Source organism: Mixophyes fleayi, chromosome 2 (assembly GCF_038048845.1).
Source record: "Mixophyes fleayi isolate aMixFle1 chromosome 2, aMixFle1.hap1, whole genome shotgun sequence".
Classification (NCBI taxonomy): Eukaryota; Metazoa; Chordata; class Amphibia; order Anura; family Limnodynastidae; genus Mixophyes; species Mixophyes fleayi.
Window position 1 is genome coordinate 333,409,309 of NC_134403.1, and position 9,784 is coordinate 333,419,092.

Genomic DNA, 9,784 nt, shown 5'->3' on the forward strand with positions numbered 1-9,784 from the left:
GGTCTAGTGTGACAGGAGGATTTTTTGTCATTGTCTGTTGATGTCTCATTTCCATCTTCTTCAGTAGAGTGGAGTTTCAGCACCCCCAATGGACATCAAGATACTATCATTTCATAGTGCCAACCTCAGTTAAAGAGGGTAGAAATTGTTTTATTTGTTGGTTTTTCCAATAACCTACTGATGGGTTAGGTGTCATCTAGATTCCATCTTAAGTGTCCCAGTTCAATTACAGGTGAACCTGTATGTCTTGCAATCTGCCCTAGACAAGCCTTAAGGTAGCTACACATGCTGCAATATCAAATCCAATATCGCGTGTGGCCCCAGAATGACTACAATAAACAATATTGATCCTAACAAAATCATCAAGAACATTATCTGGTATGGTCTAAAATGCAGTTGGAAAATGTTGAAGCGAGTGTGATAATAAGGGTAAGCAGAGACACCACTAGGAATGTGTACCCTAGGCATGGAGTTTTTTAACCATACCCCATGTTGCCATATTACAACCCTTTTTCACCATGGCATTGTGATGTAGAGTACCGGACTCCTAGAATGAACCTCGAGGACCATCTTCACCTTTAGCAGGTCCCTTCCGAACATGCTCTCCAGTACTCAGTTGCTTCCAGGTCTTATTCTTAGGTCTTATTCTTAGGAACAGGCTGGTACAGGAAATAGCAGACGCTAGGGCATTAACTGAAACGATGCTGGTTCAGGTGTAGGTAGGTAAAACATACACTGAGGGCTGTGCACACTAAACAATAATGCAGGTACCTACACTGGGAAAGCATAAACAAGGTCCAATGTCCAGGGCAGGCAAGGGCTAAGACATAGTTCACTGCACCTATAATTAATCTACAGTACATGTAGTCATCTAATCAATAAGAGTCCAGCCCCCATGCCCTCCCAGGATGAGGATAACAGAAGATAATGAATTAAATAATACTTTATTATTTAAATATATAATTTTGCATTAGGCAATAGTTTTAAATATTATCTATTTTTTGAATATTTTGTATCTAGTTTTTTTACTATTTAATTTGTATTATTTCATTTACTTAAGTAGTGGCACTGAAAGTCCAAGTAATATGCCTATCCCTGAGTGTGGCCCGGCAAAGCGGTAAGTTAGCCCTCCAGGTCAGTATCACAGAGGATGCTGAGTATAACTTAGCTGCCTCGAAAAGATTTTGGTAATAAATTATGGTGATAGGTGATTTTATATTGCTGCAATAAGTGGCAATAAAAAATCAGCCCTATCACATATATTAATTAATAGACCCCTAACACTTCTATGAAAACATGGCACACGAGGACTGGTTTGCTTACGTCACAGTAATCTCGCTGACTGTATTTAGTATTTATACGTGGATTTCACAATGATGCCAGCACCTACCCTCTACTAGGGTAGCCAGATATTACCTATAAGGCTAGCGATATAATTAGGCAGGCAGGAAAGGCATAGTATGCTCTGTATGCTCTGCTCTGGGCATGTTGTGGAAACTACGTCTGGTTTATCTTGTAGGGACTGTTGTGGTTGTTTACATTGTTATTGTTATGTTGCCAGGTGGGTTATGGGTAATTATCGGAAGGGTCCTGGTCACATGACCTGAAAGGGCCGCAGTATCCTGCCTCACCACTGAGACCGGAAGTCCCAATCAGCTGAAAGATGAATCTCAGGGAAAAGGCTTGTCAGGGGTTAACCTGGTAGTTGACTAGTCCTTAGCAGAACCCAGATCCTCAGTTAGCTTGAATAGGTCCCCATTGTTCTGGGTAGTGACCAGCTAGACAGCACGAAGTTGCAATAACAGGGGCTCTGCGTGTGTGTGTGTGTGTTTGGGAAGGGTCAGCCCTATAACAGACCCTTATGACAGCTGTCAATCTCTGAAGAGTGATATATCTGAGCCTACCCATTAGCTAGTGTGACTATTTTTAAAAGACAGCCCTGTGACAGGGGTCTGGGAAACAATGTTCAGAAGTTGTTTTGTTGGAAAGCCCATGGTTGGAGTTTTTGGCTCCTGCTGAAATAGTACTCACTTTCTCAGCACATCATCTTGTGAGTCTGCTAGCTTGGTGGGCCTGCTGGAGCAGGGGACTTTGTATCGGATTCCTACCACATTGGTAGAAATTGAAGGAAATTAGGCCAAGCCTTTACTCAAAGATACAGGAGCAAAGGTGACTGCAGTCCTCTGGCCTAACCCGCTGTCACTCACCGGACCGTGGGTGCCTCTACGCTGGTGCATGGCTCCCTAGCCTTCCTGCCGGCACCTATCTTGAACCGCGGCCGTCCGCCATCCTGATGGACTGCGCATGCGCAGCACCCAAGAACTCTTGTGACTGTTGCTTTTAATCTAATTGGTTGATCAGGCAACTCTCCCTATTTAAGGCACCTGTGCTCATTACCTCATTGCCTGATCTTGAGTCTCATTCCCTGTGAGTCTCTGAAGGTGTCTCCTGTGTTCTACTAGTGTCTTCAGTTTCCTGCTGATTCCTGTTCTACTCATTGCTGGTCTCCATACCCGCTACTGTCTCCTGTGTACTACTAGTGTCTTCAGTTCCTGTGGATTCCCTGTGCTACTCATCGCTGGTTTCCATACCTGCTAGAGTCTCCTGTTTCCTGCCTGTGTCCTCAGCTGGACTCTGATTACCGGATCTACTCACCTGTGGTTCCTACACTCGTCTCTGCCGTTCAGCGTCTCTGCAGTCCCTGCATCTTCCTGTGGACAGACTGTTCTACTGAATAGCGGTATGCCTATCTGTTATTGACTTTCTACGTTTACTCTGCATATCCGCTAGGACAAGTTTTCCCTCTCAGCAGCGGTATCCATACCCGCTATAGACTGTTTTTGTTACGCTGCATATCTGTTTGGAACTAACCGCACTACTCAGTCGTTATATGCATAATTGTGATTGACTATCCATTATTGGCCTGCATATCTGTGCTGAGCAAGTCTCTACCAAGCAGCGCTACACATACCGTTAAAGACTTTGCTGGATACGCTGCAGATCTGTTGGGATCAAGTTCCTCTGTGCTCTCAGTGTCTGCATCCTATTATCCTTTGTATGCCTCCACTCATTGACACCTGTACACATCCTCACCTATTAAGCAGTGGTACAACTTGCTGTACGCAGACCACTGACTTCCCCGCTACCTACCTGCACCTGGACAAGTCTTCTCACAATAAGCAGTGGTACAACTTGCTGAACGCAGACCACTGACTTCCCCGCTACCTACCTGCACCTGGACAAGTCTCCTCACCATAAGCAGTGGTACAACTTGCTGTACGCAGACCACTGACTTCCCTGCTACCTCCCTGCATCTGCTCACGTCCATCCTGATCTCCGTGTTCAAATCTGCCTTTCCACAATATCAGCTAGTCGCTGACTCATTGACCAAGATTGCTGCAAGTCACTGACTTTCCTATTCTTTATCGGCATTCTCTATCCATCTGCTGTGATATATGTTCCGCTAGTCACCCTGCTACCAGAGGACCGTTGTGTTAACTTCACCACTCTGGTAAGCCCAGTCATCTGGTGAATTCCTGGGCAAGACTCCTAGTGCCCGTGACACCCGCTTGGCATTTGCTTAAAGTGTATTTTTATTCTTATGCATTGTTTAATAATAAATCAATGTTGTACTTAATAACTGCTTCGCCTTAGTGATTGATGAACCGTAGAAGTACTGGATATTCTTCCATGGCACAGTAAGACACCCCGGGGTGGCTAGCCAGCCAGAAGTAGGTATACTTCAGACAAATAAACTTGGTATCTTCCCAATTATATCTTCACACAGTTATTTGAAGCATAACTATTTCTATCACGTCGATTTTGGACACCTATACTGTGGACAGATGCTCTGCAACCTCTTTACTTTGTTGTTTTGGGATGGATGAGGGTAAATGGCAGCTCTGGATGACCTTAAAATAATACAATCAATAGGATAGAAATCTTTACACATAGTAGTTGCTTCTCTCTTTCAATTTCTGTAATCTTGGACCTTATTTGTAATTGGACGTAAGTTATTTTTCCTGCGTAAAATATGCATTTCCATAATGCGCATGTTCACCAAAGATACTTACGTCAATGGGGATGGCTGGCAGTGACCTAGCCCAAGGTAGTCCCCCCGTTTCCCCCAGCCCAGTCCAGGGTTGGACTGGGCCATCGGGGGACTGGGTTGTCCCCCGGTAAGCCCCAACACTGATCGCTCCCCTCTTCGTTTCATGGGGGGAGCAGGAAAGTCACTGACTGTCACTCACTGAAAGTCGGGCGTGAATGGGGAGCACAGCAAAGTTAAGGGGGAGCACAGCAGAGAGTGAAAAGGGGGAGCATGGCAGAGAGAGAAAAGGGGGAGCATGGCAGAGAGTGAAAAGGGGGAGCATGGTGGAGAGTAAAAAGGGGGAGCACAGACAGAATGGCAGAGTGTGAAAAGGGGGAGCAGAGACAGCATGGCAGAGTGTGAAAGGGGGCCAAAGCAGCATGACAGAATGTGAAGGGGAGCCAAAGCAGCATGGCATAGTGTGAAGGGGGGCCAAAACAGCATGGCAGAGTGTGAAGGGTGCCAAAGCAGCATGGCAGAGTGTGAAATGGGGGCCAAAGCAGCATGGCGGAGTGTGAAAGGGGGGCCAACGCAGCATGGCAGAGTGTGAAATGGGGGCCAAAGCAGCATGGCAGAGTGTGAAATGGGGGCCAAAGCAGCATGGCATAGCGTGAAAGGGGGGCCAACGCAGCATGGCAGAGTGTGAAAGGGGGGCCAAAGCAGCAAGGCACACGGGGATGAAGGGGGACCAGGAGAAAAGGGGAGTAAAAGCAGCATGGCACAGTGTGATGAAGGGGGGCCATGAGAAGGGTGGGGCAAAAGCATGGAGGGCGCAGTGTGATCATAAGGAGCATCATGGTGAAGGGGCACAGTAATGTGTGTGTGATAGCACAGCGGGCTTCTGGCTATATAATGTGTGTGTGGTAGGTGGTGGCTAAATAATGTGTGCTATTTTGTTTGTAGGATGAAGGTGGGGCAATATAATTTTATAGTGGGAACTATTAATTTAAGATGGGGTGGTTTGGGGGCTATTTATTGAATGTGCGGCTGAGTTTGAGGAACATGAGGTCTATTTATTAAATGTGAATATGAATTATTTAATGGCAGGGACGGTTGCAGGAAATAGGTATATTTATTGTACGTAAATGCAATTAATTTACTACAGGGGCTGTCTGCAGGGAGGGAAATAGGTTTATTAAATGGGAATACTATTACTTTAATGTTGGGGCTGGAGGAAGGCCTAAGTATTAATTGTGGGTTCTGTTGATTTAACCCTGGGGCTGATTGGAATTTTCTAAATGTACCCATTATTTTTTCCAAATAGGGCCCCCCAACATTCCAGGATCCAGACAAGCTGCAGCTAAAGAAACCAACAGCCACAAGTGGTAAAAGAGACAAGAACAGGTAGGACAGTCTGTCAAAAGTTCTGAGTCTAGTGCAGGCTTGGCTAACCTGTGGCACTCCAGGTGTTGTGAAACTACAAGTCCAAGCATCACCTTCCAGCAATAAGCTGCTATATATTGGCAAAGTATGCTGGAGCTTGTAGTTTTACAACACCTGACGTGCCACAAGTTAGCCAAGCCTGGTCTAGTGGGACAATCACAGTCTGGCATTTCTGTGGAGCTACTGGCGGTGTAATATGGCTGGAATGAGAAGATGCAGCAGAAGGCACAAAAACAAAACATGAACCAGTCACTGTAGAAATCTTAAAACAGGAACCATAATTGTCCTTTACCGTTTATCATAACTGAGCCTCCTTCCTCTGCTGCTTCTAGAGGAGGCTATAATAAGGTATAATCTGAATTTACCACTCTTTTTGGGTGGTATTTAATGGAATTAGGCATTATTCCCTAAGTGCGCAAGGAATTTAATTTTGTACAGTGATTTAGTACAGTTATATTGCCTGCTACCGTGTGTTCAACAGTCTGTGAATCCCTTTGTTAATTTTAGTATTTGGTTGTGTTGTTTTGTTATTATTAATTCACTGTTCACACCCATTAATTTGTACTTTAGCTCCGCTAGTCTATGTGGTTTCACTAGAAAAGCCCCAACACAATCCTTATGTATTTATGTATTTGTTATGTATGTTATGCACAACATATTATCTCAAAATATATATTACTGTTATCATTTAGCTAATGCGTCTATGTGTGGGATTACCCATAGTATGATCAATGTAACTGCACTGTGCCTAAGAGGCTGAGAAATCACCAATCACCAATACATTATGCTAAGCTACAGGTATGGGATCTATGATGCAACATATATATCTATATGTTACCAGGGTTACCTCCATTATATGTGCAACAACAGTGCCACAAATACTTTATTCTGATTACTTTATATGGTCACCATGTTCAGGGCCGGATTAAGGGAATGGAGGCCCCTGGGCTAAGGGGGCCTCCATTCCCCCGTGAGGGCCCCCCCCCCCGGTGATCCGAGCCACCACCCCCCCCCCCCCTGGCACTTACCTCCTTCTCCTCCTTCCCCGGCGCGCTGTACACTCTTTACTGAGGAGATCTCGTGAGAGTGAGACTCGCGAGATCTCCTCAGTAAGGAGAATACAGCGCGCCGGGGAAGTACTGCAGTGAAAGTGCTCAGCAGCAATGATCGGGCTGGGGGCGCCCCCGCCCCCGACCGATCAATACTGCTGCTGAGCACTTTCAAGGGCCCCCTGGATGCCAGAGGCTCCTGGGCTATAGCCCAGTTAGCCCTATAGTTATTCCGGCCCTGACCATGTTAGTTATTGGTACTCCTAATCTATTTCTTGACTTTTTCCTATTTTGGTAATAGATACAACCCCTACACTGAAATTTGAGCAACCCCACAATGAATATCTCACATAGAAGCCCATATTTTGCAAAGGCCAGCCCTGATGAATGGTACAAGGTTAGGATTAGCCATTAAAGTTTCCAAATGATCCTTCTGTTGGCAGCAAGCATAAGTGGGCCGCTCTAATATGTTTGATATAAGTTATAGATGAGAAAATGTTAATATCAGAATAATTATGCATCCTCAGCAGAACAGTGGCACAGTGGTTAGCAATGATGATTCAAAACGCTAAGGTCATGGGTTCAATTTCGACCTGGGCCCTTTTTGTGCACAGTTTTTATGTTTGTGTGGGTGTCCTCCTGGTTTCCTCCCACATTCCAAAGATATACTGGTAGATTAATTGGTTTCTGACAAAATAAACCCTAGCATGTTTCCGATTGGTAAGGAATATAGAGTGTAAGCTCCACTGATGTGAATGATTACAAATCCTTTGCAAAACACTGTGTAATATGTAGAGATGCTCAGGCTCGGTTCCCCGAGAACCGAACACACCCAAACTTAGCAGATCCGAATTGAAAATGAGGCAAAACGTCATTGTTACGTCATCGGATCTTGGATCTCGCGAGCTTTGGATTCTATAAATACCGCCCTCCAAGTTGATACAGCACCATTTCACAGAAGGACACAGAAGGGATAGCACAGTTCTTGGCAGTCTCTAGTGCAGTTGGGCAGCCTCATAGGTAGAAAAGAAAGAGGAGGGATAGCAGTGTTCTTCAAAGTCTCCAGTGACATTCAGGAGAGCTCCATTGCTAAATGTAATTGCTGAAATACAAATAATAGGTTGGGCAGGCTTGGTCTTCTGAATCTGCAGTCACATTGTACTGTTTTATATAGGTAACATACGAAGAGGAGAGTTTCATTGTTCCATTGCTAATTGTCATTGCTGAAATACAAATAATAGGTCTGGCAGGCTTGGTCTTCTGAATCTGCAGTCACATTGTACTGTTTTATATAGGTAACATACAAAGAGGAGAGTTCCATTGCTCCATTGCCAATTGTCATTGCTGAAATGCAAATAATAGGTCTTGCAGACTTGGTCTTCCAAATCTGCAGTCACATTGTACTATGTTATATAGGTAACATACAAAGAGGAGAGCTCCATTGCTCCATTGCTAATTGTCATTGCTGAAATACAAATAATAGGTCTGGCAGGCTTGGTCTTCTAAATCTGCAGTCACATTGTACTGTGTTATATAGGTAACACAAAGAGGAGAGCTCCATTGCTCCATTGCTAGTTGTCATTGCTGAAATACAAATAATAGGTCTGGCAGGCTTGGTCTTCTAAATCTGCAGTCTTTGTTTGAAAGTGTATGAAAATAATATTGTGACCTGTGAGCTGGTCAAAATTAACTGCAAATGACTTGATATTAGTGTTATTGAGGTTAATAATAATGTAGAGGGTAAAAAAAGCAAATATGTGTGATTTTAGCAAAAAAAAAATAGGGATTTTAGAAAAAAACAAATCACGGAAGGGCAGTTTTGTCAACACCAAAACCAAAACACAAAGTTAATCCAGATCCAAAACCAAAACCAAAACCAGAACACAGGGGTCAGTGAATATCTCTAAACGTAATTATATTAAGATTCATTTTTTTTGCAGTTTTCACATTTGGTTTAATGTCAGTAATTTTTTGTCCACTACAAATAATTTTAAAGCCAAAATATACTTAAAGAAAAGTCTATTTTAGGGGGTTAGAAGTTAATAAGAAAATGTAATGTTTATTACTATTTCCAACAAGTCATTAATCAGACTGTAAACTCCTTGAGAGTAAGAAACTCGTTTTGTTCCTGCCTTTACTTTGGCAGTAAGAATCTGTAACTGGCAGAACAGCCTTGCTAAAGTCATTAAGAGACTGCAAACGCAACTGGTCTATACGATTGCCTAGTGAGGTTGAAGTACACAGAGCCAGAGAAAAAGGATTAGTAAACAAATGACAGATGTTCCACGCTTGAACTGTACTATGTTGTGCCCCTATTAATTCTATCCACGTACTGAGCATTGTGGCACAAATGTTATTTCTTGGTTCAGAGAGAGCAACAAATGAAAGAAACACACTGTGCGAAGTTGACAGCACATTAATATTATCTTGCTGCGGTTGGTGATAAATTATACTAGAAAACTGAATATGAAACAAATATACAGGATCATAGGCACTTTGAACATAAAAAGTATGATTGAAATGTTTATTTTTAGGTGTGATAGTTCTACAGATAATGGCTACTGTACTTTACACTATTTGTCGGTCTCATTTTCGAGCAAGGTACAAGCCATGGACAATAACGCATCATCACCCTGACATTCAGAATCCTGAAAGCGGTACAAAATAAGCCCCGCCAGCCCAAACTCCGCCCAGTCATGCCTAAACTCTGCCCACAAGTGGCCATATTTGGTCAAAATACCACCCACTCTTTCATTAAGCCCCACCCCTTGTGTGGCCTGTGAATCGGGACATCCCACTAAAATAGGGAGAGGCATGCCCTGACAAGCAAAACGGTGAGTGTTAACAACATTACGGGCTAAAGTTGCCAGTTCCTACCCATTTCCCATTTTCTAATCTTAGAAAGTATGCACATTGCTACTTTATACATGCGCACAGCAGTGATGTAACAAGGTGCCATTCTTCATGGCTACTCTTATCTGACACAGTAGAAGCATCGGTGTAACGATTGTCTTGTTGTTTGAACGCAGACATCCCTGGGGAGATGGATACATGTGTGAGCCTGGTTTAGCACTGACTGAACAGAGGCACGGAGTCTAACGGGTTCCCCGGTCTTCACCAAGAACCGCCGCAAGGCAGAATGGACTTTAGCGGCCGGGAACACGCAAGTTCCGGCCCTCTGAACAGTCACTAGGCGTAACACAGCGGAGAGAAATGATAATCCGAAAACAGGTCAGCTAGCCGAGGACTGGCGGTAGCGAGG